We start from the raw sequence: 25,157 nt of genomic DNA on the forward strand, positions 1-25,157 counted from the left end.
CTTCTTTTTTGTTTTGTTTTGTGAAAAGGTCTCACTCTGTAGCCCAAGATGGTCTCAAATTGGAGTTCTTCCTGCCTCTTCCTCCTGAGTGCTTGGATCAGAGGTGTGCCTCAGCATGTCTAGCTGAATGATTCATTTTTATTTTATTTTGTTGATTTGTTATTATTTTTTGGGGTTTGGGCCTTACAGTTGCCAGCTAGGTGCTCTACCACTTGAGTCACTGAAAGATTCATTTTTAAATGAACATTTCCAGCCCTAGGTTAGTTTCTGAAGAGGCAGAGTTATAAAATTTATACTCAAAAACCTTTTTGAGAAGAGTACAACTTAAATTATTCTTTTTTTTGAGGGGGTTATGGAGGTTTGAACTCAGGGTCTCACATTTGCTAGGCAGGCACTCTACCACTTGAGTCACTCTGCCAACATAAATATATTCTTAATATAGACTTTTGAATGCAAAACTAAGGAATCCAGATAGAATCAACTTAAATAAAAGAAGATAATTTATCATAAGGTTTCAGAGATATCTCATGAACCTAGCGGAGATTTTAAACTGTGTCCATAAATTCTCGTAGTCTTTCTTTTAAGAGGTGGATTCCCTCCCTTTGAGCATGGGCTAGACTTAGTGACTCATTTTCACAAATAAAAAAGTGATGATGTGGGACTGCTGACACTTGGCTGCTGTGCCACCACAGAGATTCATTGTCTTACAGTTCTGGAGGTGAGAAATTTGAGGCCAAGGAGTTGGCAGGCTTGGTTTCTTCTGAGGGCTGTGAAAGAATCCATTCCATACCTCTTCCTAGAGTTAGGTGGTTTGATGGTTATCTTTGATATTCCTTGGTTTATAGAAGTGTCAGTCTGCCTCCATCTTAATATGGTGTTCTCCCTGTGTGCATGTCTGTCTTTGTGTCTAAATTTCCATTTTTATAAGGATATCAGTCATACTGGATTAGGTCCACCCTCATGACCTAATTTTAACTTGATTACCTCTTTATAGACCTTATCTCCAAAGAGTCACACTTTGAGGTACTAGAGGTTAAGGATTCAATATATACATTTTTGAGAAGACACAGTCTACCCATTTCAGTCACAAAAAGCCTGTGGCTTTCTCTCTTATTTTTTTCTTGTGGTTCACTCTCTCCAGGGGAAGCCAGCTGCTAAGTCATGAGATCACTGAAGCAGATCTGTGGCAAGTTGCACTTGGCAGAGAACTGAGGTGTCCTGCTAACAACTGTGTGAATGAGCCATGTCAAAAACAGCTCCTTCGTCCTTAGTGGAGCCTTGGGGTGGCACCTTGTCTGCAACCTCATGAGAAACTCTGAGCAGAACCTCTCAGCTAAGTTGCTCCCAGATTTCCAACTCACACTAGCTATGAGGTAATAGATGCTTATTTTAACCTGCTAAATTTTAGGGTATCTTGTTATTCAGCAATATAGAACTGAACAAGACTCTATGGGAAGAGAAAGGCAGTAATGAGTGTCTAGAAGTAGAGTGAACTCTCTGCTTACTCTGCCCACTGTTTTCCTCTAGTAGTTCACCCCTACACACAGTCATGGTCATCTTACAGCTCCTAGGTTTATATATTAGTGTTCTAGCCACACAAAAATCCCAGTTTCTGAATGGAATACAAACTCCTGAGTGAAAGAATATGGGGTCTACCTTGGATCAGCTGTGGTAAGGGAGAAGAGTCAGGAACAAATCCAGGTTTTTGTGGAGCTTGAAGGTTCTACCTGTTGGGGCCTTTTTTAAGAAAAGGAGAATGAGACTGTCCACAGAAATGATCACTTGGAATGAGTGAGAAAATAAATCACAACAATTAAAGTGCTCTACAGTTGATGAAAACCAAAGATGTAAAGTAAAACAAGAAACCTGTGTAATCATGTGTATTAGTTCTGATGGCTGGAAGATATTTCCACAGACTGTCTTTGTTTTTATTTTTTTATTTTTTAAAATTTTATTCATATGTGCATACAATATTTGGGTCACCGCCCCCTCCCTTACCCCACCCCCCAACCCCTCACTTCCAGACAGAAACTATTTTGCCCTTATCTCTAATTTTGTTGAAGAGAGAGTATAAGCAATAATAGGAAGGACCAAGGGTTTTTGCTAGTTGAGATAAGGATAGCAATACAGGGAGTTGACTCGCATTGATTTCCTGTACATGTGTGTTATCTTCTAAATTAATTCTTCTTGAATTAACCTTTTCTCTAGTTCCTGGTCCCCTTTTCCTATTGGCCTCAGTCGCTTTAAAGTATCACAGACTATCTTCTGACTGTACATTTCAATCTTGTTTTCTCTTCCTACCCACATGCATCTGGTGCTGCAGGCCATGTGAGGGCAGTGAGTTGAACTCTGGCTTTGCACTTTCATGTGTGATGATGGGTGAGTCAGTACAGTGGGTGATGCCAATGTTCTCCACTGGGTTGACTACCAGTAACTTAACTAAACACAAATCATCTAAAAACCACATAAATATACAGAATAAACCCCAGTATATCTCCACCTAAACCTCCCCTTGGCTGCACTACACTTTAAAGCTTCTGGAGGGGAAACCAAGGTAGAAAGATACAATGGTTTGTTTAACCAATCGTGGTTGAAATAACTTGTTTTTAAAATTTCACAAAAAAATGTGACTATATGAACACATATCTATGACCTTCTCAGGGCTTAGGAAGAATCTAGGCAAACAAGGCACCTTGAAGCCTTTGTTTTACTATCTTCATGGATAATTTGTCTCTGGATGGGGTGTTGCTGAACAAAGTGATTGTTGGAGACTTCACTTGGTGAACAAAGTGTTTTTTTCTATGAGAAGCTGAAAAATGAAAAGAAATTATATGATGATACACAATAATACTAAACTTGAGAGGAGACTGGGCAGATAAGAGAACACAAAAGCGAATGTGGGGCATTGACTTAGACTTGCAGGATAGACTCAGGGAACACTTGCAGGAAATGAGTTCTCTTGTGAAGTATGAAGGATGAGTGGGAATGAGGGGGCAAAGAAAGTTTCAGGCAGATAGGTAGTGCATTTAAATGCTTGGAGGTGTTGGAGATCATGGCTGATTTTTGGGTGACAGCAAATAGTTTAGTGACTTGTGAAGTAAAGGATGTGAGGATGGGATTCCCTGAGAAGCACTCCAAGACAACAACCTGGGCCACGTTGTGAGGGATCTTTCATGTCAGGCTACGCTCCTTGAGCTCTACCCTGAAGGAAATGGGGACTCACTGATGGATTTGGAGTAGAGAATCTAAGTATTTTATTTTTATTTATTTTTAAGATGGATTTTTGCTGTCTTGCCTAGATTGGCCTCAAACTCAAAGGCTCCAGTGATACTCCAACCTCAGCCTCCTGAGTGCTAGGCTACAGATGTGCCCTGCCATACCCAGCTAGGAGGAGGGAATTTAGATGATTAGGTTTACATTAGTACATCAGCCTGGTACTTTCATCCAGTTATGGGAGACTTAGCAGAAATAAGAACTCCTTATCTCAAACACAGAAATGCAGAAAAAGAGTAACAAAGTAATTTGAAAGATATGCATGAGCTTAAAACTTAAGAAAGAAAACCCTAAGATCTGGAACTAAAGAGGATCCTAAAAACCAGAAACGTAAGTGCAACTTGTAGTAGTGGTCTTAAGGTGCAGGGAGTGGATATGTCTTCACAGTTGGAGTTTGGGGGTTTGATATCAAATAGGGAGGGAAGACTGGAGTGCAGGCAGAAGGCTGAACTGACTTCTGGGGTCATAAATCTGATTGTCTAGCCAGCCCTAAGTGGTCACAGGATTGAGGGACCAGAAAACTGCAGGTTTGGGGTCATTCCTTCCTGAGCTTCAAACATGGAGATTTCTCAGAGGCCTCCTTCCATTCAAGGTACAGGCTGTATTTATCACAATCAACAAATTCATACACATATTTATTGAGACCCTACTATATTCCGGACATCACGTACTAGAAGTCTCAGGATATATTTCTTAAAGCTGTAAAATGATTATCTGGAAAGATAACCAGTGAGAAAAGAATTGGAAAATTTTGGAATTTCTTCCCTTCAGCTGGTTCCAGCCTCAGCAGGTTCTATCTTTTTCCATCTGAGCCCTTGCAGGGTCTTTGCTTCAGCCAGGATGAGTTGATTTCAGGATATACATCCTATCAGATGAGGGAAAAAGGTGTTTGGCAGAAAAGTAACCCTTGGAAAGGGGAAAATCCCATACATAACCAGAGGCTGTAAATCTTCATCAAGGGCCCTAATCTCAGTTCTGGTCCCTTAACTAAGGGATACGTCAACAAGCTTTGGGGGTTTATCACTTCTGAGCACCTTATTTGTCTACCAGAAAGTAGAGGTTGGGGGACTGATCGTGGTGCACAAACAAGCAGGTCCACAGGGACTGGTGCACCCTCAGGATTGCATTAGGCAAATATTGAGCCAACTCAGCTTCAGGGGAAGGAGCAGGGTGTGTAGTGGCTGGGTGGAGGCACCTGTGTCCCAGGAGACAGTCTTTGTGTAGGGTGGGGTTAGGTTCAGGTACAACCTGGATATTTAAAGCTTTCTTCCTGACAAGGGGTGTGGAGTAGAATGGTTGCATTCAAGTCTCAGAAAAGAAAGACCACCTGCAGGCTGCTTTGTTTATCTGCCCATGAGAGGGCATTGCTTGGGTGGGACAGGGGGCACTTGAAATGGGGATCTTGTTTTCTGAGATATAAGCACAGTTGGCCCTCCATATTCATGGACTCTATAGCTGCAGTTATAACCAGATGCAAATGGAAAATATTAAGGAGAAAAATGCGTCTGTCCTGAACATGTTCAGACTTTTTTCCCTTGTCATTATTCCCTAAACAATACAGTATAATTACTCTTTATGTTGTATTGCATTAGGTATTTTAAGTAATGTAGAGATTAAAGTGTGTGGGAGACTGTAAGTAGGTTATCTGCAAACACTATGCTGTTTTATATAAGGGACTCCCCCTCTCCATGGGGGAAGGTGGTGGTGCTGGAACCAATTCCACTGGGGATACTAAAGGTTGGACTGCATGTAGTTGGAGACTAGGTTGCTCTGTGTAACTAGTCTTGGCCTCTGGAAGCCATTGGTGACCTCCACTCTGTAAGAAAATCTTTAGTCCCATACTGTCCATTATGGTATTTGCTCATCCCACACAGCTATGGCGCACTAGAAATGTGGCTAGTCTAAATTGTGATAAGTTGCAAATGGAAGATAGACTTTGGATGTTGAAGATTGGGTACAGAAAAAAAGAATGTAGAATACTTTACTACTCATTTTAAAATATTGATTATATGTTGACTATTTTTGAATATATTGGATTAAATAAAATCTTGTCAAAATTGATTTCACCTGTTTTTTAAAAAATTTTTTTTTGAGACAGAGTCTCTCTATGTATCCAAGACTGACCTAATGTAGCTAATGAGAAAACTTAAAATTAACATATGTGGCCCATATTTGTATTTTATATTATGTATCTGTTGGGTGGTGCTGCCTCAGTCCACGTGGACTTTGAATTACTGTAAGATGGGACTCTGGCCACTTTCCCTCTCTAAACTCTGGGGACTTTTTACTTCTCCATGATTGTACTTACTGGTTCTTGCTCACTGTCCTAAAAGAGGCATCAATAAAGCCCTTACATGATGGATAATCTTAAGGGATTTCTTGGAGAAGGCAGCTATAGCAGAGATGAAGCTGAGGCCCCATTGCATGTTCTGCATCAGGACAGAAGGGGAACAAGCCAGACTGCCAAGGCCAGTGGTCTCACTCAGGCCCATTCTTCCCTGTCCTCAGGGGATGTTTGGCAGTGTTAGAAGACTTCTTTGACTGCCACAACTGGATGGGGTTTGCTACTGGCCTCTGGGGTAGGAGGCTTTGTATATTACTGAATATTCTAGGATGCAGAGGACAGCTCTCACAACAGGGAAGCATCTAGCCGCAAATGTCAATATTGTCAATGCCTTGGGCCTTTGATAACCCTGGACAAGGGTCAAGAGGGAGACCCTGGATGCTGATACAACAGGAGAGACCTGTTTCCCAGTCCTATCCATGGTTCTTCATCAGTGACTCATGGCCCTTCCCCTGCACTTCTGAGCCTGCCTGAACTCATCCTGGTGGAAAGAAAAGAAGTGCTCCTTCTTAGGAGTGAATCACATGCCCAAAGCCTCAGGTGGAGACCTCTCCCTCCTGGACAGGGGATTGATCCCAGAAGGCAGTGGTTATTTCCCCATTCTTACCTTGCCTATCTACTTTTTGTCTGTTTCTACCTCCCTCTGCAGTTGTCCTGTGCTCACTAGGAGTTCCTGATTAGACCCACTCTACTGCACTTTTTGAACAGGTGTCCAGCTCTGAACATGGAAGCTGATAGGGTTTAAAAACTATGACCTTGCCTCTGAATTTCATGCAGAAATCCAGGTCTCTGGGGAAGCAGAACTATTGGTGTTTGGACAGATCTAGTCAATCAATTTCCAGCCAGATTTAGAGGGCTAATTCCAAACTCTAGCTCTGTAAGCCACACTCCCTGCCCTCAAGGAGTTTATAATTTAAATGGGTCACAAACCCCCCACACTTAAAATGATCGTGAATGAACTTTAAGGAAGACTCAGTGGTATCAGAGCCAAGGTTCAGAGAATGACCAGGGTCTCCCAGAGCTGTGGGAAAACCTGTGCTCTGGATCACACAGATTTTGTCTATATCTTGGTGCTATCTATAATTTCCCAGCTCTGCCCCTGCTCCATTAATGAAGGCAACAGTAAAATCTATAATTAAATAGGACTCTGAACTGTTGTCCACTGCCTCTGCCCATACTGTTGGGTACAAGAAGGTGGGTATTTCCAGATTGCTGTCTATGGGAGAAAAGCTCATGAGCACAGCTTGCTGCTTAGGAGGTTTCAAGTCCTTACAGGAAAGATGTGGCCTTGGAACTTTGTAGAACTTCTGTTGGGCTTTATCTAAAGGCATTGCTCCCTGATCATGAGAGAAAGAGTTCTGACCATGGTTTCCTTTTCTTTTTTCTTTTGGTGGGACTGGGGTTTTAGCTCAGGGCTTCAACTTATAAAGCAGGCACTCCACTGCCTAAGCCACACTTTCAGTCTCTTCTTCTTTCTTCCTTCCCTCCCTCCCTCCCTCCTATCTTCCCTCCCTTCCTTTTTTCTTACTTTCCTCCCTTCTGCCTTTCTTTCCTTCCTCCCTCCTTCCCTCCTTTCTTTTCTTTTTTTCTTTCTTCCATCTTCTCTCTCTCTCTCTTTCTTTCCTTTCTTTCTTGGTGGTGCTGGGGATTGAACCCAGGGCCCTAGTCCTGCTAGGTAAGTGCTCTACCACACTGAGCTGTACTTCCTACCCCACTATTTGGCCTTATATGCTCCTATGGCAAGAACTATAATTTCCTATTCTGTGCCAGGGATTATGGCAGGCCCTTTATTGCATTACCTCATTGAGTCAAATGCCGAGCACTAACTGACCACTCTGGCCAGGGGCTGTGTGACTGAGACACAAGATTAACAAATACACAGACACTCCAGGAGCTCATGGCTCATGGGACAGAAAAGTGAAACTGACACCATGGCGCAGTGTGGTACAAACTAGGGTGGAGATAAGAATTCTGCTTGACTGGCCTGGTCTGTGTGGTTCTCGGCACACTGCCAGTGGGGTGACTCCATCCTGACTCAGGTACTTTACACATGTCGCTACCCTGAACTGGGCAGCACAGGTGTGCACAGAAGGCCACAATGAACCACACCAGATCTTGTCTCATTAAAACCCAAGTGTTAAGAGCAGGTAACACGTAGAGACCTTTTTAAAAAAAAATCTTAAAATGGGAAAGAGACAATTGATGGTCTTCTGGCTTCAGGAAACAACCCTATCTCCTCCTGCACCCTTAGATACAAAGCTTTCCTGGACTCTGTTCTACATGTTCTTCCCTGGAAGTAATAACAACAACAAAAATTCTTCCAGTATTTCACATTTGGTTTCTGATAGTTTAAAATTTTTTTCTTTAACAAAGAAAAACCAGAGCCCAGAGGAAGGAAAGAAGAATTCTACCTGTGGGAGTCAGAAGTTCCCCAGAAGTGCTGGAACTAAAGTAACAGAGAGCTTTTCTCATGAGACCCTTTCTGTGAGATCTTATCTTGAAACTACTCAACACAAAAAAGGGTTGGTGGAGTGGCTCAACTGGTAGAGAGCCTGTTTAGTAAGTATGAGGCCCTGAGTTCAAACCTTGGTACTGCCAAAAAAGAAAAAAAGCATTTATTGAGAATGTTTGCCAGAAATTGTTCTATGCACTGGCTGTTTGTTCTGAAACATGTGGCCCTCTGGGTCCCTGTCTGGTTTTTTTTACCTTTGCTTAAAACATAAATATAATAAAATTTCACTACTGTAAGGAAAAACTCAGTTCATGCTGAAAAAGACAATAGACCCCCATGAAGAGTGGTGGGAAGAGCCTGGTTGACGGGAAACTACAGTCTGATGATTATGGCTCTGCTAAGTCAGGCCGATGGAGTGATCCTTTTCATTGTTGTTTCCCAGAGAAATTGGGAATATGGAGTTTTAAAATGTAACCTGCCAAAGTCAGAATGTTTGTGTCTTCCTCGATTCATATGTGACCCCTCAAAGATGGGGTCTTTGGAAGGTGATCAGGTCAAGGGCAGAGACTTTATGAATGGGATTAGCACCCTCATAAAGGAGACTCCTGAGAGCCCATTTCTGCTATTACCTTACGAGGGCACAGCGAGAAGGCCCAACCTAAGAACTAGAATGTGGTCCTCACTAGACATTGAAAAATCTGCTGGGGTCTTTATGTTGGACTCCTATGGAACTCTGAGAAATAACTTTCTGTTGTGTATGAGCCACCCAACTTAAGTATGTTGTTATAGCAGCTCAAATGATTAAGGCGTGATCTCATGGAATTTGTTGTATTGGCTAAGAAGTTTAAGCTTGGTATGCTGACCACATCCAATCTGTCAGTAGACTGTGTAGTGAGTGTCGCTAGTGAGCCTTCAGTTCCCTCCACCCTCTGCTCTAGGCAGTGGTAGTAAGGCAGATGTGGCCAAGACTGCTAGATGCCTATCCAGAATCCGTTCTCCTTAACAACAGAATCTCAAGTCAGTCAAGGTGGCAATAAGCCCAGCTGATACTTTCCTAGCCTCCCTTGTAGACATGTGACTCTCCCATGACTAAGTTCTGGTTAATGAGAGGCAAATGACTGGTACTGACTGTTACTGAGAGTGCTACCTAAAGGGAAAGATAGCTGGCAATTTTTCTCATTCTTTCAGCTCTCATCTTTTTCTTTTTTGGCGGTTCTGAGGTTTGAAATCAGGGCCTCGTGCTTACTAGGCAGGGGCTCTACTGCTTGGGCCACTCCACCAGCCTCAGCTTTCTTCTTTAAACATTGAATTGATGATGAGGGTTTCAGCAGCCATATTGGACCAAGAGTCAGCCTTGAGTGAGGAAGCTGCATTAGTTTGCTAGGGTTGCCATGACAAAATGCCATAGACTGCATGGCTTATTTTTATTTTATTTTATTTTATTTTTTTTTTCATTTTTCTTTTATTATTCATATGTGCATACAAGACTTGGTTCATTTCTCCCCCCTGCCCCCACCCCCTCCCTTACCACCCACTCCACCCCCTCCCGCTCCCCCCGCCTCAATACCCAGCAGAAACTATTTTGCCCTTATCTCTAATTTTGTTGTAGAGAGAGTATAAGCAATAATAGGAAGGAACAAGGGTTTTTGCTGGTTGAGATAAGGATAGCTATACAGGGCATTGACTCACATTGATTTCCTGTGCATGGGTATTACCTTCTAGGTTAATTCTTTTTGATCTAACCTTTTCTCTAGTATCTGTTCCCCTTTTCCTATTGGCCTCAGTTGCTTTAAGGTATCTGCTTTAGTTCTCTGCATTAAGGGCAACAAATGCTAGCTAGTTTTTTAGGTGTCTTACCTATCCTCTCCCCTCCCTTGTGTGCTCTCGCTTTTATCATGTGCTTAAACATCAGAAATTTCATCACTATTCTGGAGGCTGTAAGTCCAGGACTAAGCTGTTGTCAGGGTTTGTTTCTTCTGAGGACTCTTTCTTTAGTTTACAGATGGACACCTTCTCACCATGTCCTTATATAACCTTTCCTGTGTGTACACATTTCTGGCATCTTTTCATGTTCAAATTTCCTCTTCTAGTCAGCTTGGCCTAGGGCTCACCCTGATTGCCTCATTTTGGTTTAATTACCTCTTCAAAGCCCTATGTCCACATACCATCACATTCTGAGGCACTCAGCGTTAGAGCTTCAACATATGAACTTGGCAGTGGGGTTGGGAGACACAATTCAGCCTGTAGAAGACATTGTGCACTGAAGATGCTGGGGGCAGAAAGGTAGGAGGGGCCTGGATCTCTATTGCCTTTATGGGGCCTTCATACTAGTCCCAAACTTCTTCCAGACTTTTAAAAAGATATGATCCCATCATAATTCAGGACACCTAGAGAACGACTTATCCCCATTCCTGTTGTCAGTCTCTAAAATCTGTTGTGATCATTACAGTCTTTTCTTAAATGTAACCCCTTTTGGGAATCTTTGCTCTCTCTGTTTAAAAAGTGAGATTGAATCTGGGAAAGTTTAAAATCAGACTAGTACCAAGCAGAGACTTTAACTTGACATAATCAGAGGAGTTATAAAAACAGAACAGGAGAAGGAAGGACTTTCTCATGGTTCAGTGAACTATATTTAATACCTAGCTATATGAGATGTCTTATTCTTATATAACATTGATGTACAAAAATATTGATACTATGTTGGGTGCCAGTGGTTCATGCCTATAATCATAGCTCCTTGGGAGGCTGAGATTGGAAGGACTGCAGTTCAAGGCCAGCTCAGGAAAATAGTTCATGAGATCTCATCCTCAAAAGAGCCAGAGAAAAATGGATTGGAGGTCTGTCTCAAGCTATAGACTTTGCAAATATGAAGCCCTGAGTTCACATCCCAGTCCCACAAAAAGAAAAATTGATCCTATAAAATAGTTTCCCCACTGAAGATAGGAAACCAATAGCATGTGAATAGCTGTCTGGGTTAGACCCCACTAAGCCCCTTTCACCCTTCACAGAAGGCTTACAATAACCACTTGACATGATGTCACTGGATGGTTTCCACTTGGGAGGATGAAGGGGGTCAAGTTACCAACTCAGCATCACACAGACATTAAGAATGAGTCACTCAAAGGCAACGTGAACCCAAGTGCTCCAGCTCCAAACTCCACAGTCCCTTTATAAATCCATGGTCCAGTCTTTCCTTATGATTTATCTGGAACTTAAGGAAAACAGACCATTGGTGAGATGTAGTCATCATAAAGAGGTAAGATAGTGAACTGGTTGGGAATATGGTCTCTGAAACCAGGCTGCCTAGAATCAAATTCTGGCTCTGACTTTTTATCAGCTGTGTGACCTTGGGCAAGTCTCAGATTCCCTTCAGATAATAACAGTCCCCATTTCATACAGTTGAAGAGTGAATGGGTTGACATATGCAAAGTATTTAAAATAGTGCTGACACATATTTTACCCCACCTAAGTTTTAATTTTATCCATGTTTTATGCAGGGGCCACCATGTTATTACTTTGGATAGAATGTTACTCTTGGTTAGGCAGGCAACTTGCCAGAGCACCTCCTTTTAAAGGCAGTTTTCACATCTTTATTCCTTAGGCTGTAAGTCAGAAGTTTCTGCGATGAACACTAGTGTAGGAAACAGACTCAGCCTTGTTTTGTTCTATGGAATTAGGAGATCTCGGCTGAGCACACATGGAAGTGATGGTGACGTAGAAGAGTCAGATGATGGTAAGATGGGAGGCACAGGTGGAGAACACTTTGCTCTGGACCACCAAGGAATGCATTCTGCAGCTGGTCACTGGGATATAGATGTGGGAGACCAGGATTATGGTGATGGTAAAAATGAAAAGTGAAGCAGAAGATGAGAAGACAATGATTTCACCTTCAGTAGTGTCTGCACAGGCAAGATGGAGCATAGTCAGGTGTCACAAAAATAGTGATCAATGATGTTGGGGCCACATCAGTTTGCAGATATACCCAGTCAGTAAAACAGAACTTGCAACAGAAGCAGTATTGGTGGCCCCCACCAGGAGGACACAAAGATGTTGGTACATAGTGCTATGGTAGAGGAAAGGGTGGCAGATGGCAGGGAATTGGTCAGAGGCCATGATAGTCAGGAACAGACACTCTGTAGTACCATGGAGAGTCATGAGGGCCATCTGGACTGTATAGCCTACAAAGGAGATGGTCTGGCCTGAGATGAGGAAGCTTTCCAGCAGGCTAGGGCTTTTCACCATGGGAAAGGAGGATTTTATGAAGGAGAGGACACTCAGGAAGAAGTACATGGGTGTGTGGAACTGTGGGCTCTCTTGGGTCAGGGTGATCATGCTCAGGTTGCCCATGAGGGTGGCTGAGTAGATGAGTAGGAAGAGCACAAAGCCCATCCTACTCTGTGAGTCCCAGAGGGAGGAACTGAGTGACCTGGATGCAGTTTTCCATCATGGCGAGCACTGCAGGGAGATAAAATAAGACACACTTGCAACTTAGGGTCAAACCAAGGGTCAGTGTGCAAATCCTTTCAATGTCCCCAGAATGGATAGTGTCAGTGGAAGTGGGGAGAGGAAACTAGCATGAATCAGATAACTCCTGTGAACCATGTGTTAACTAATTCCCTTAACAGCTACTTAAATGTCACAGTACCTTCTGATTTAAATATTATATCCATTTATTTTAAGTGAGATTATCAATGTGCCCAAGGTTGAAGAACTAGTACGTAAGGAAAATGGAATTAAAACTCAGGCTATTCTAGTATTGTATGTGTAGTATTAGTTAGAATCATTTTCTGTCTTCAAATTTCCAGTTATATGGGGAAGTTTCCAGTTATATCAGTAGTGAGAGAGGGAATAAATGGAAGGTTCAATTTGGCCCATATTTTGAAGAAAAACTCCAACAATGTCCCTGAGGCCAGAGACACAGGAAATCAGATGCCTTGTGTCATCAGAATGCAAAGTGACTCAGTCATTTCTCCCAGTATGCAGGCCTAATTGCATCTCCCAAACATTTGTGGTTGTCCTAACTCCACATATCTTATTTGGAAATAGGGTCTTTGCAGATAGTAATCAAGAAAAGAAAACAGAGATACAGGGAGGAGAATGCCATGTGTAAATACAGACTCTGAAGGAAGACAGTCATACGATGATGGAGGCAGAGATTGGAGTTAGGCTGCCACAAGCCAAGGAATGCCTGGGACTTCTGGAAGCTGTAAGAGTTAAGGGAGGATCCACAACTAGAGACAGCAGAGAGCATGGTTTTGACAACACCTTGATTTCAGACTTCTGACCTCAGGAATTGTGAGAGATAAATGTCTCTTGTTTTAAGATGCCAGTTTGTGGTACTTTGTTAAGCAGACATAGGAAGCGAACATACCCAGCAGAAGTAGAACTGATCTGGTGGAGTGACTCAAGTGGTAACATGCCTGCATAGAGTTGTCCTGCTCAATGGAGACCTCCTGAGTAGTTGTTAGAAGGGTCTTAAGCTGGGGGTGTCCCTCGTCATAGTTTTAATTACACAGGAAGTTGAAGTGGAAGAATACCTTGAGGCCATAACTTTGAGGTCAGACTGAGAGACTCAGTGGGGCCCTGTCTCAAACAAATTAAAAAGAAGAAGAAAGTAATTCAAATAAAAGAAGATGGGCTTTACTAATTTCTCTCTATTGATAGAGCTAAAAATCTATGGTGAAAAAAGTGAAAAACTAAAATAAAACAAAGACTGTTATTTAATACTAAGAATATCTGTCTAGGAGAACAGGCAGCTACAGTAAATATGAAAGCCTCAGCAGGACAAAACCATGACAAAGAACCAAGGGATTGTGTTTCATCTAGAGACAATGGGAAGGCAGTGGCATATGCTAGTGTTGTGCTTTGGGGTCCAGTGAAAGACCTAGTTCTCAAGGTAGAATTGGAAATGAGATCTCTAACCATATGATTGCCCTCAAAGGCTTCCAAGGAGGTCTATCACATTCATGACACTTTTCTCAGGTGTCATGCTAATTAAGTATTCCACTCTCTGGATCCTTATCATCTAGGTTTTCAAATAACCAAGGCAAAGGGTAAGCTCTGTAGAGCATAGCTGCCAGGGTCTGTTCTGATTGTTTGAGCATCTGCTCTGATTGGCTGGTACCCAGCGTAATGGTTGTTAAATGTTTGGAATTCCATTGGTCTGAGTGAGGCTGAGAACACAGGAGGAATGAGGCAGAATGTCTTTTAGGGCACCCCAGGTTTTAGAAATAACACTCATTAGCCTCTTATTGACAACTCCTTGCCTCTTGGTGTGGAGAGCAAAAGAGGGAATGTTTTTTCACTCATGATATTTTCCAAGGGATATCTACTGTGAGACACTCTTGCCCCTCTCTCCTCTCTTGGAGGAGTGTCTTATGTGATCAATGGGCTTGGGATAAGGGGTTGAGTGTATTTAGTTTTACTCTGCCTCTTTTATTCATCTGACACATAGGTTCTGCCTTATTCTGGCTTCTCTCTAGTGTAGATCTTAAAACTGGGTCATTAGGTCTGTTCAATTCTGGGGCTCAGTTTTAAGACCACTTGGCCATAGGTACGAATCACATTCCGCATCACCAAGTTTTATCAGTAATCAGTAATTTTTGCTCCCTATCTGCCTTGGTTCTACATCTTCTGTCTTAATTTGTTCAGAATTTGCATGGGGAAGGATGCTATTTATTGTCCTTAGCTGCTTCAGCAGGAAGAAAATAAGGAAGAAGCAGGCAGAGGCATTTCACTCATCCTCTCTGCAGTGATTTCATGAACTGGGTTCCATAGTTCTCTAGCAAACTGATAGAGTTGGATTTAAGGGATGAGGAAGTTGAAACACTGGGGCATAGTGGAGCCTTGGAGGACTCGGATACCTAGTAATAATCCTGGTTGAAAGAATAGGAGAACAGTTTCCCAGCTGAGATTTTGGACAGGGGCTGCCATAGAATGCATTTGGGCTGAATATTGAAGTGTCCTGACACACAGAGAGAGGGTTTATCAAAGCCAGGAGAAGGAACTTTTCTGAACTGAAAGCCCTCTCAAGATGGAAGAGTCCCTATAAATTTTTGAAGATCCCCTCCCTGTTCTCATGGATGTATTATAGAGACACAGGTGGTTCCAGTTCTCTCTCTGACTTCTCTGCTCTTTCCTTGGACACAAAAAGGAATTCACTACTATAGATCATGCCTTGTGTTCCTTTATATTTGTGTATTAAATGCAGTTATTAGTAGTGTATAGTCTTAGTGGCCTTCATAAATAATTTTCCTCTTGATAGAAAAAACTTTAGTGACTAGAAGAAACCAGAGTTTTCAGACCACCAGGGTAGTCTAGTAACTATTTCTTTCTAAATAAATAAATAAATAAGTACACATTTTAAAACCAGCCCTGGTCATTGTCCAGCCTTTGTAGCACTGGTCTGGACAACAGAGTCGTTAGTACCCAGTGAGGATTATCGTTATTATTATTATTATTATTATTATTTGTCAGTACCAGTAAGGCAGGCTAGAATTAGGGAAAGTTCAGGACTTGTAGAAAATATGTAACTTAACTTAATATTGTATGTGTGTGTAGGTTGCCCATGCCTTGCCCAGGGACTGTTTGGGCCACCCTCACCTGGCCCAGGGGGCTACCCATGCCCCTCCCCATTCATTGTTTATTGAATGAAAATCACCTGGTTCCTCCCTTCCCGTAAGTCAGCAAAAGTTTTAAAAGCACCTGGAAAAGAGAAGCATGCTCTCTGCCTCCAGATTCCACCTGGGCCCCACCACACTCCCTTTTGTATTTCCCTTCCCTAACTTTTAATAAACTCCATTTACACCCACATGTCCTGCCATGGATTTTTCCTGGTGGGATACAAAAAATTTGGAAGTCTTCTGATCACAGACTCCAATCTCCACTGCTAACACTAGGATTTGAATTCAGGGCCTCACACTTGCCAGGCAGGCACTCTACCACTTGAGCAATGCCAACCCTTGGGTTTTAAGCAGGATGGTGACATGGTCAGGCTAAGCTCTAAAAACTGAATTTGAGGGAAGTTAGAGAGGAGACAGAGAGACACATTATGAGGGAAAAGTATGAACAACTTATACAAAGGCCCTAAGGTCTGATGGATGTTGATGAGGAAGAGATGCTAAGAAAAGGCAAAGAGAGAAGGGATGTGATGTAAGATGAATCTAGCAGGTAGGCAATATTTTATAGATTTGTTGAGTACTTGTGTGTGACAGGCACAGTCTTAGATACCTTTAATTTTATTTAATCTTCTGGACAGTTGTTTGGGAGGTACTATTAGTATCTCTATTTTACATATGAGAAAATTGAGGCAATAGGAAGTTAAATAACTTGTCAAAAGACACAATTAGTAAATGGCAGAGTTGGGATTTGAATTTAGGTAGTCAGGTTCTAGAGCCTACACTATTATATAGTAACCCAGACCATGACAAGGAATTTGTTGTCTTATGAGATACTATTAAATGTGATATGATGGTTGTATATCATATGTATATGTACATATATGTATTTGCATTTTATATAAATATATGTATATGTATTATGTATTTTTTTGTCAAGATTATTCTAATGCATTGTGGATGAGGGTCAATGAATGGGGAAATGAAGTCATTTAGGAGAGATTCATTAGTTAAACTAGAGTGGGGGGTGATGGAGATAATTAGGACAAATGGATTTGAGAGATGTCAAGATTCGGTGATGGGTCAAAGATGCCAGCATAAGGAAAGCAGGGTCAGGGTGAACTCCAAGTGTCTGGTGTTAAAATAGAGATGGAAGTTGAAGCTAAAAGAGCTTAGTATGTGCCAGGGAGAGTGTAAGTTATTAAATACAAGAGGTAGGTCTCAGGACAAAATCTCAAGGAAATTTATTTCAAATTTACTGTGCACTGCTTCTGAGCTCTGTTTTCTCCCCACTCACCTGGATTCTGAGGCTGCTGATCAATTTTGCGGAACCTTGAGTGTAACTTATGAAAAAGGAAAATTGAGGGAGTATGAATCTCTATTGGTGATGAGATTCCACCCCTTAGCCCACTTACCTGTGGTTGGCCAGACCATCCATCCTTAGCTTTGTTGTTGGAGACTTCTTAGGGGGTGTTTCTCTTTCTTTTTAAAAAATTTATCTGTGACCAGCTTTCTTTTTTTTTTTTAATTTTTATTTTATTCATATGTTCATACAATGTTTGGGTTGTTTCTCCCCCCTTCCCCCCCACCCCTGTGGCTCTCTCCCTTACCCCCCTTACCCCTCGCTACCAGGCAGAAACTATTCTGCCCTTATCTCTAATTTTGTTGAAGAGAGAGTATAAGCCATAATAGAAAGGAACAAAGGTTTTTGCTAGTTGAGATAAGGATAGCTATACAGGGAGTTGACTCACATTGATTTCCTGTACATGTGTGTTACCTTCTAAGTTAATTCTTCTCAAACTAACCTTTTCTCTAGTTCCTGGTCCCCTTCTCCTATTGGCCTCAATTGCTTTAATGTATCTGCTTTAGTTTCTCTTTGTTGAGGGCAACAAATGCTAGCTAGTTTTTTAGGTGTCTTACCTATCCTCACCCCTTCCTTGTGTGCTCTCGCTTTTATCTTGTGCTCATAGTCCAATCCCCTTGTTGTGTTTGCCCTTGATCTAATGTCCACATATGAGGGAGAACATATGATTTTTGGTCTTTTGGGCCAGGCTAACCTCACTCAGAATGATGTTCTCCAAGTCCATCCATTTACCAGTGAATGATAACATTTCGTTCTTCTTCATGGCTGCATAAAATTCCATTGTGTATAGATACCACATTTTCTTAATCCATTCGTCGGTGGTGGGGCATCTTGGCTGTTTCCATAACTTGGCTATTGTGAATAGTGCCGCAATAAACATGGGTGTGCAGGTGCCTCTGGAGTAACCTGTGTCACAGTCTTTTGGGTATATCCCCAAGAGTGGTATTGCTGGATCAAATGGGAGATCAATGTTTAGCTTTTTAAGTAGCCTCCAAATTTTTTTCCAGAGTGGTTGTACTAGTTTACATTCCCACCAGCAGTGTAAGAGGGTTCTCCCCTAGTGTTTTTGATCCTTGGTTGGTTCAATTCATGGATGTGGTACCCACATTTATACAGGGTTTGTTGTATATACACACATACATATATACATATATAGGTAGGTATATAAAATTGTTGAGTGAATGTATTCACTTAATGATATTGAAAATATATATGTCTCCATTAAAAGAATTATTCCCCACTTCCCCAAATATCTTTATTGTCTTTGTAAAAACAACACATAGTAGTTGTAAAAAAAAAATTAAAGCAACATGGAAAAGAATCATAAAGATTCATCTGAAATCCCACTATTACAGAAAATGGGAGTTGATGAGTATTCTTTGTTATATAAAGCTCTCAGTGTGCTCATGATTATAATTTTCCATAAACAGAACCATACTATGCAAATTATTCTGTCATTTACCTTCCCACTCAGCAAGAAGTCATTGAACATTCTCCCATTTCAAAAAATAATAGTCCACATCATCATATTATAAGGACTCATGTATTACTTTAGTGTGTGTGTGTGTATTAACTGGTCCCCATTGGTTGGCAATAAGGTAATTCCACCTTTTCACTGTTACTAATAACTCCCTGACAGTTGCCTTCTGAGATGAGACTCTGGCCTGGAGGGCCAAGTGAGAAAGTGATACAGAAGAGACTGCATTTCTTAGGCAGGAAGGAAGTGATTGCTCCCTCCTTGGGGGGTTCGGCACTTTGGGTTTTCACAATCTTAGGGGAAATCACCATGCAAAACAAAGGACCTTGTTAGGTAAATGACTTGTTTGTGTAAAAGAAGCTCACTCCCTAGACTTCTGAGGAGAATCTCAGCAGTAGAGGTACCGAATTGCCCAGATTTCCTACAAGTAGAAGGGGAATTATTCACTTGGGAGAGATTCGCTGAATCTCACTCTAGGGGGGAAGCAGTGCCTTGTCTTCTGACCTTCCCCAGTGCATTTCAACCTGCAGAAGTTGCTAGATACATCGTCCTCAAAAATATCTCCTTTATTTTTTTTTGCATGCAATATACTTAAAAAAATTTTTTTGTTTTATCATTTTTACATTTACCTACATATGTATACATTATTTGGGCCACCTCTCCTCCCCAACCCCCACACCCCACCTGCTTCTGGGCAGAACCTGTTCTGCTTTCTTGTTGACTGACTTTGTTGAAGAGAAAAACATAAGGGATAATAAGAACTTAAAAAAAAAACAAACCAGTATGATTCTCCTTGTTAGTGGCAGGTTCTATATGACCATTTTCTTGTAAATCTGATTGACAGGTGATATGTTGCAATGAAAGAAAATCTGGATCGTAGTCTTCCCACCTTACAGGTTCTGCCAATGAACTTACTTATTAATAAGCAAACACAAGGAGAGAACACATGTGTTCATAATTTCTCCACCCCCAGGTACACTGACCAGAAAATTTTTCATGAAAAGCTCTCTTAGAAGTGAGATATTTGTATTCTTCCAGTTAGAGCAGCTGGCAGGATCCTCCAGAAAGTAGAAAGATGCAGTACCAAAGGGCTATGCAGTCTTATTTGGTGGTAGGCAGTGTTAAAAAATAAAGTCAGTGGTGGTCCATTTTCAAAGCATTTAACCTTAGCTGCTTACTTGAGTATCAGCTTGGGGATGTTGGTGTAGGGGCAACTGATAAAGGAACTTAAACTAGGGTAAATCATGATAGAGTGAGGGAATGGGTTACATACCAGAAAGCACAGGTCATGTAGAGACCTTCATGCCCCAAAGGCAGATAACCACCTGCCTCTAAAATTTGACCAATCACAAGAGGCATATTTTAAATAACCCAACAGAAATTAGGTGATGTTTGAGAAAAGAATGTAAACCCCATGGTGCTTTGCACTTTAGACCAAATGATGCTTATTGTAACAGCTTCCGGTGGCTGCTTGTCAGGCACCCAACCTTGTAAGGTTGCCATGAAAGTCTCACTTTCACTGTACTCCATGTGTCTGAGTATATTCTTTGAATTTGAACAGGTGTGTCTTCTTAACAGGGAAGACAGTAACCTGCTATGTGTTTATGGCATTGTGATACGTTCTAGCCTGAATATTTTGCGCTGTGGTGTGTTAGAGGCTATGCTTTTGAAGGAAAAACTATGTGAAGCATGTATAAGTGAGAGATTAGGAGTGAGGAACAAGCCAGGTAGATAAGGAAAAGGTCCAACAACTAATTGAGAATCACACAATAAAACAAAGAAAGTTAGTCACAGAATGTTTTTCACACCTGTTTCACCATAAAACAAACAAGTATTCCAGAATGGAGCAGCAAAACAAGAAGACCTAAGGCTCACCTTTGCAGAAGGGGAGGCAAGGGGTGAGAGGAAGAGTTTGAGGACTATTTCTGGAGTGTGAGAACCGACCCCTCCAAACCTCATTGTTCACTCAGGACATGACCATAAAAGGAACCGATAAACCTGCATTAGTTCAATACCTAGTTAGCAAATGAAATTGGGTAAGGGCTTACTCTGGTGAATAAAATCCTGTCAATATTCCAGTCATTGGCAACCCAGGTACCTCCTTTCCTATTGCAGCTTTCATTCTATTGCTTAATAAACATTCCTACCTCTATGCTCACCCTTCATTGTCTGTGAAATTCATTTTTCTGTATTGTGAGACAAGAACCCAGAATGCCCACCCTCCTTCCCTCTGGCTGTATACCTCAGTCAGCAAGGATGAGTGGAGGCTTTTGGTCCTACACAAATCTTCCATTTCATAAGCAGACAAATAGGTGTCTTCTACCATCTTTGCATCTGTTTTTTTCTTTTCTTTTCTGAAGTGTCCATGTCAAACTGTCATGATTTGTACTCTCATAAAGGTGAAAAAAAAAAAAATCAAAATGTCTTTTCTTTCAGCAGGGCAATGGCAGTACTTCCACAAAATCTTTTTTTTTTTTTGGATAAAGGGTAGATATATAGTAAACTGAGCCAAGTTAAAGAATCCCAGAAAGCAAGAGTTGAAAGAACTCATGGGAATATCTAGCTTAAGATGTTTGAGACTAAACAAAGGGGCTCAAGAAGGGGAAGATACTTCTGAAAAGTTGTATACAGCAGGGAAATTTGAGGGCTGGTCTTTCTGAATAGGAAAAATTCCCTAAAATTACCCACTACTGCCATGGTATTGTACTGTGGTTCCAGTTCCACTGATGTTCTGGATCCTCTTGGGGGAAGGCTGATGATTCATCAACCATCCAGGATATGGATAGACTTTCTATGTGTGACAATAAACTCTTCCCCGGCTGAAACAATTTCTATCAATTGTCTCTGTGTAGTGGGGTGGGAGAAATATGTAGCTTTATAGCACAAACATAGTGTCATTGGTGAGAGAAATTGAAGTTCTGTTTCCATGGGAACAGGACAGCCTCTTACAGAAGATTTTTAAAAATAAGTTGAGTGTGAGAATTGAGATCATCTATATCCACATCACTTAACTACTGGGACTAAGACTAAGGCTTACCTGGCTTAACTGATTGTTCCAGGAAATTCAGGCTAAGGGAGAAAGGCTATAAACTAATAAATAACTTTGCTGTTTACTTCATGGCGTTCATGTAAGCTACTTTTTCAGCTCTCTTATCAGGAAAATAGATGACTCATCTGGACAAGCAATTTGCCCAAACAAACAATAGCTTACTTACTAAGACTTGCTTCCAGGTCCTTGTATCCTTGGGTCTGCCATTGCTACACAGTCATGTCACAAACTGTCTGATCTTGAACTCTTTCCTAGCTTGAAAAATCCACCTCAAACCACTTGGGTGCAGACCCCAAAGCCCTGTGAATACCTTTTGTTGACTCCCTCCTCCTTTTTTTTTTTTCTCTGAAGGATGCATTTAAAAATTAATGTGTATTAATTGTACAAAATCAGAGGATTCATTATGACATTTTCATATGTGTATATAAGGTACTTTGATCGTATTTACATCCCCCTCCATTACCTCCACTCATTCCTCCCTCCTCCAACTGTCATATTTCTATTCCCTAAAGTCCCTCTTTTACTTTTATAAAAGGTACTTAGAAACTGCTTTTTGCTATCTAGGCATAGTGGTACATGGCTATAATCCCAGCAACTAGGGAGCCTCAAGCAGGATATGAGTTCAAGGCCAGCCTGGGCTACAAGAGAGACCCTATCTCAAAAAAATGAAACAAAACAAAAACAAACAAACAAACAAAAAACCCAAAACCAAACCCAAAGCAAAAAATACAACAAAAGCAACAGCAAGAACAAAACAAACTGCTTTTGCTAAAAAGCACTGACTCTTCATTTGAGCCCACAGGTAACTAAAAGCAGGATGAAAGCCTGAATTCCTGCCTTTATTTTGCATCTGTGTCCCTTGTCCTAAAACTGTGGGTCAGACACACTCAATGAGTATCTCTCTAAAAATTGGTGTTACCTTGCCTATTTTGTCCCTCTGCAAGGCTGAAGGCCCAAAGAATAAATGAGGCATCTTCTTGTCACCTTTTACAGTCTTGTTCCATACCCCCCAAAAGGCTCCTGAAAGTCCTTCAGACATTGTTCTAAACCTACAGTTACCTTGGAAACCATGAGTAGCACAGTTTCACAGACAGATCACTCCATGATGAGATAACCCCCCAAGAAGGAGCAATCATGTGAAGGGACCCAGATGGTCCCTTTAAGCAATAAGGACTTCTTCAGGCCATCTTGGAGAACCAGAACTGAGATAAAGACCAGCATATTCTTATCCATTCTTTTAGTGATGTTTATTCTTTCTTGTAATCTTGTTGTGTTTATTTTCCTCTGTGTGTAGAATTCCTCTAAGTATCTGGCTTAGTGATCAAGAATTCCTTTAGTTTTTGTTTATCATGGAAGGTCTTTATTTCTCCTTTGATTTTGAAAGTTGACTTTGCTGTACACAGTAATAATCTAGGCTGATGGTTATTTTCTTTCAAGGCTTAAAGTATATTTATAGTTTTTGCTGAGAAGTCTGCTGTTATTCTGATAGGTTATATGTGACTTGGTTATGTGTGACTCTTACAGCTTTCAATATTCTTTTTTTTTATAACTCAGGGCCTTACACTTGCTGGGCAGGTGATCTACCACTTGAGCCACATCCCCAACCATTTTTACCTTAGGTACTTTTTGAAATAGGTTATAAAGTTTTCACCCTGACTGGACCAGGCTGCAATCCTTTCCATTTATGCTTCCCACATAACTGGAATGATTGGCACTTGCCCCCCATGTCCAGCTTTTTATTGGTTGAAATGGGGTCTTGTGAACTTTTTTGCTCAGGCTAGCCTCAAACTGAGATCCTTCTGATCTCAGCCTCTTAAACTACTAGGCGTATAGGCCTGAGCCATCACAACAGGCTTCGATATTCTTTATTTGTTCTGTACACTTAATATTTTAACTATACTATGTTGTGTGTGGATTCATCTGGTCATGTCTGTTTGGGGTTCTAAAAATCCTTTTGTACTTGGATGTCCCTCTCTTTCTTAAGTTTTGGGAACTCTTCTACTATTATTTTATTGGATGTATTTTCTGTGCCTTTACTGTACCACTTCTCCTTATTCTATGCCCATGACTCATAAGTTTGTTCATTTCATGGTGTCCTGGAAGTCTTACATGTTTCTTTTTCATATTTTCTTATTTTTTTCTTTATTACATTCTGAATGTTTTAATTTATCTACCTTGTCATCAATACCTGACATTGTCTTCCATTTGTTCTAGTCTTTTGGTGAAGCTTTCAGTTAAGTTTTCATTTGACTTAATAAAATTATCAAATTTCAATTTCAGTTTTCTCACTGTCTCTATCTCTTTTACTGAAATAAAAATACTTCATGAATTTGTAAATCTTCCTTGTGCAAGGGCCATACTAATCTTTTTTGCATTATTCTAATTTTAGTATATGTGTTACCCAAGCAAGCACTTAGGTTCCAGAAAGATGGTGTTCTTTCTTACGATTGCCTCTATGGTGTTTACCTTATCGGTATATAGGTCATTGGTGCTGCCAAAAGACTTTGGGTTAAATGTGACTGTCAAGAGTGGAAGATCTCCTATAAGATCATCTTTTCTGACTATCCTCACTTTGTATATGGAAAAATTGAGGTTTAGGGCAACAGATCTTTCTGTGATTTTTGGGAGAGACATTAAAGTTGGCTTCCTTAAGCAACATCACTTTTCCTAGATACGATTTTTTTTCTGGTGGTATTGGGGTTTGAACTCAGGACTTCACACTTGCCAGCCAGGCACTCTATTGCTTAAACCACACCTTCAGCCTCAGCTCTTTTTTACTCTGGTTATTTTGGAGCTAGGGTCTCACTTTTTGCCCAAGCCATCCTAGACTGCAATCCTCCTATTTATGCTTCCTACAATACCTGGAATGGCAAGAGTGTGCCACCATGCCCAGCTTTTTTTCTGTTGAGATGGGGGGAGGGGGAAGTCTCAGCTTCCTGTGTACCTGGAATCATAGGCACTTGCTACCATACCTAGCTATTGGTTGAGATGGGACCTCATGAACTATTTGTCTGGGCTGACCTCAAACTATGATCCTTCCAATGTCATCCTCCAAAGTAGCTAAGATTACAGGTGTGAGCCACTGGTGCCTGGCTCCTAGGCAAAAAATTTTCATTCACCATTGAACCACTGCTTGTTCACTTAAAAAATTATGTATTATAAACTTGTGTAAATGTCACAATATGCACCAAGTGCAACAATAATATGATAATAAAAATTAAATTAAAAAAAGTTTTTTGAGACAGGGTCTTACATGTAGCCCAGGCTGGCCTGGAACTCACTATTCAGACCAAGTTCACCTCAGAGTTTTGATCTTCCTGCCTCAACTTTCTGAATGCTAGGATTATGGGAAGGTACCACCACACTCAATTGCTGGCAGACTTATCTTGGGAGAGGAAGTGGCCTCATTATGTATAGGTACTCCCAAAGAAAACTCCATGCTAACATTATAAGAAAGGAGACAGGAAGAGATCAACAGAGAAGTAACTGGTTTGGGGAATTGGGACTTTCTTTGGTGGCAAAAGACTAAGGCCAAGGCAGTGGCACAAGGAGCTCTTTCATTTTCTAATTTTTTCTGCCCTTT

General features: G+C 41.1%; 1 long non-coding RNA gene and 1 other non-coding gene across 4 annotated transcripts in view; one reads left to right on the plus strand and one right to left on the minus strand.

The window, feature by feature from the left end:
- The first annotated feature begins 10,251 nt into the window (after nucleotides 1-10,251).
- LOC141421776 (uncharacterized) overlaps nucleotides 10,252-25,157 on the plus strand; it is a 246,843-nt gene continuing 231,937 nt past the window's right edge. For all 3 annotated transcript variants that reach the window (XR_012446490.1, XR_012446486.1, XR_012446494.1), the window contains exon 1: nucleotides 10,252-10,352. This is a non-coding gene — a long non-coding RNA (uncharacterized lncRNA). The remainder of the gene's footprint in view (nucleotides 10,353-25,157) is intronic.
- Nucleotides 23,881-23,987, minus strand: LOC141416322 (U6 spliceosomal RNA). The gene has a single exon (XR_012441094.1). It is a non-coding gene; the product is annotated as a U6 spliceosomal RNA (small nuclear RNA).

Source organism: Castor canadensis, chromosome 1, assembly GCF_047511655.1.
Source record: "Castor canadensis chromosome 1, mCasCan1.hap1v2, whole genome shotgun sequence".
NCBI lineage: Eukaryota > Metazoa > Chordata > Mammalia > Rodentia > Castoridae > Castor > Castor canadensis.